At 50.2% G+C, this 2,873-nt stretch overlaps 1 pseudogene; it reads right to left on the reverse strand.

Moving 5' to 3' along the window:
• Positions 1–914: 914 nt before the first annotated feature.
• LOC136318367 (regulator of chromosome condensation pseudogene) lies at positions 915–2,274 on the reverse strand (annotated as a pseudogene).
• Positions 2,275–2,873: the final 599 nt, after the last annotated feature.

Raw genomic sequence — 2,873 nt, forward strand, 5'->3', positions numbered from 1 at the left:
AAATTTATTAAAAATGTTAAAAGATTTCACTCTTCCTTCTAAAATACTTTTCATTAAAAAAAAAAACAAAACACCGGCTTGCTATTTTCTCAGACACAGTACAAGCTGCTGTTTCCCTTTGCCGGGACTGGCCTCTGCCCATCCAACCCTCTTCTGTGCCCTCCCTTCACTCTCAGTATTGCTATTTGTTTATAAAACCCTCCTTTCCCTCTCACCTCCCCACCAGGTCCTGCTCTGCCAGTGTAGCCTTTCTTTCCGATTGCAGGCCCTTGGCTGCAGGTGAGGCAGGTTGGATGGACAGTGCAGGACAGATTTTTGTGCTTCTGGGAAAAAGGCTGATTGGTTTTTTCTTGATCAAGTGGAAGTCATTGTTTTTCTCTGCCACATGAACACCTGTTCGGGGCCAAATATTTGGCTCAGGCGTGCCCACGGCTGGTAGCCTTGCCCCTTCTCCAGTTTCCCCCAGGCATAAGTCCATGACAGCTGGGTTTGACAACTGTACCATTTGTCTGCCTGTGGACTGTGAAGGACAGGAAGGGTGGCACATGACTAGAGTAGGGCTCGATGGAGACTCAGCTTCTCAAGGTATGGAAACCGCCCCCTCCAGAGGAGGAAGTATTGGGTTTTGGTAGCTATACCAGGGATGGCCAGGACCATGGGAGGCAGGGATGAGAAGGCAAGTTCTAATCACACAGCTCTGGGGCAAGCAACATTGCTTCTGACAATACCTGCTCCCCTTTTCCAATCACCCCCTCATCCTGTAGGTCACAAGATGGCTCCAGAAAGGAGGAATAACAGAGGAAACTGATTCTTCTGTGTGAATGGAAAAAAGGCAGGAGATGACAAAGTACATGGGGCTACAGGAGTCCTGCTGGAGCCCGTAGTCATCATGGCTTCCGTGTTCCGGGCGGGAAGGTGGAGGGGCCGGGAATCAGGCTCTCGGAGGCTTCATCAGCTGTGTTCCTTGTCCTTGACCAATAAGACTGTGTGCTGGCCCCTGCTGGACACAGATAAAACCACATGGTTCTCCAGCTGCTTGCCGGTCATCTCCACAGGACTCCAGGCATCCTTCTCTTGCCCAGCTGATAGTTGGTGCCCATGCCCCAGGCAAAAACATGACCGTCCTTGGTCACGGCATACCCCACATAAGCCCCACAAGCCACTGAGAGAACAGTGGGCAGCCTGGAGATGAGGGTGGGGATGCCATTCTCCTCAGCACCCTCCCCAAGGCCCAGCCTGCCACTCAGCTCGGTCCAGGCTGTATGCTTTTCCTTCTGAATCCATACAGACGGTATGGTGCTGGCCACCGGAGAAGCCCACCCAGGACTTAGTAGAGTTCTTGAAGGATGTCAGGTTCTGAGGTACAAAGCAAGATTCTGTCCCTGGTGTCCCAAGCTGATGGTAGTTTGAAAGTCCAAAGCCATAAACATGGCCCTCAAGGGAGATGGCAAAGGTGAAGTAGGTGCAACAGAAGGCATCCTGGAATCTCACATGGCCCCGGGTTCCCCTGGATTTCAACAGCACACATTTGGGGACCAGGAGTCGTTCAAGGCCCTGCCGGCTATCACTGCTGGCAAATAATTCAGACACATGGCCCAGCTGGTCCTGTTCCCCACAGCCCAAATTGTAGAGGTCACCATCAGTTTTCAGCATCACCAAGTCGTTGTTTCTGAGGCCACCTTCACCAGTCTCACTCAGCTGCACTTGCACAGGTACCATGCTATTCTTCTTGGGTTCCAAAAGCCGAATCACACCAATATTGTCCCAGAAGGATCCCCAGAGGAAGACACGGGCATCCTCGGTGAGGGCCGCTGTGTGACTGTCTCCTGCTGACACTTGTACCACCTTCTCTTGCAGTTCCACCTTCCCAGGAACCATCTCTGACCCCTCCACTGATGTGTCCCTTCCCAGGGCACCCTCATCATTGCAGCCAAAGAAGTAGACCTGGCCACTTTTGCTTAGACACACGGTGTGCATGCCTCCAGCCTTGGCCTGTACAATGTCTTCCGGAATGGGTACTAGGGCTGGCTTCTTCCTCTCCATCACATTGTCACCCAGTCCCAGCTGGCCCACGTCACCCTGGCCCAGTGTAAGCACCAAGCCCCGTTCTGTTCTGTGGGACCTATGTGAGACCTTTACCTTCTTGCTTTTGGGGAAGGCATCTTCTGGGGGTGACCTTTTCTTAGCCGTATGCTTTGGTGGCATCTTTCTGTCCATTGGTCACCCTGCTTGCAGTCTAACACCATTGAGCCAATTTTGTATGGTCTGGGTGCATATCCGTCTCTAGTGGCAGCAAGAAATTGTCCCTGCAGCTCTGTTGCATTGCTGTGCCTATTCATTCTTGCCAATAAGGTCAAGAAGTGGTCATCTTTTGCTGTTGTGGCAGGTGGGCGACCCTGCCCTCATCTTCTTCGTACTGTGCCAGTCTCCTGAAAGCATTTCCAGAGTCTACTAATCACACTTTGGGATGTTCCAAGGGCTGTTGCCACTGTCCTCTGCGTTTGACCAGCTTCAAGACATCCTATGGCTCTCCAGGCTTCGCATTCAGGCAAATCGTGTTGCAGGGACATTGCAAGGGCTGAGAAATTGCAGGTTGTACACTTTCAAGTTCAGGGATCATTCAGATACTCCAATACTTTCAGTCTTTTGTATAGTGCATTTTCACCAATGAAATAAAAGTTGGTTTTACAACTAATTTCCCCAATCGAACAACTTTCTTTGACTTGTGATTTGCTTTCTGATGTTCTTGTTTAATAAAAAAATCAAATGTTTCCTTTTTATCGTTTCATACTTATTTTAAAATATCCCTTCATTTGTGAGCAATGTACTATGAGTTGATGCTTCTTGCTCCCCCCCCCACCTTTATCTCTCTC

The sequence above is a fragment of the Saccopteryx bilineata genome, unplaced genomic scaffold, assembly GCF_036850765.1.
Source record: "Saccopteryx bilineata isolate mSacBil1 unplaced genomic scaffold, mSacBil1_pri_phased_curated manual_scaffold_81, whole genome shotgun sequence".
NCBI lineage: Eukaryota > Metazoa > Chordata > Mammalia > Chiroptera > Emballonuridae > Saccopteryx > Saccopteryx bilineata.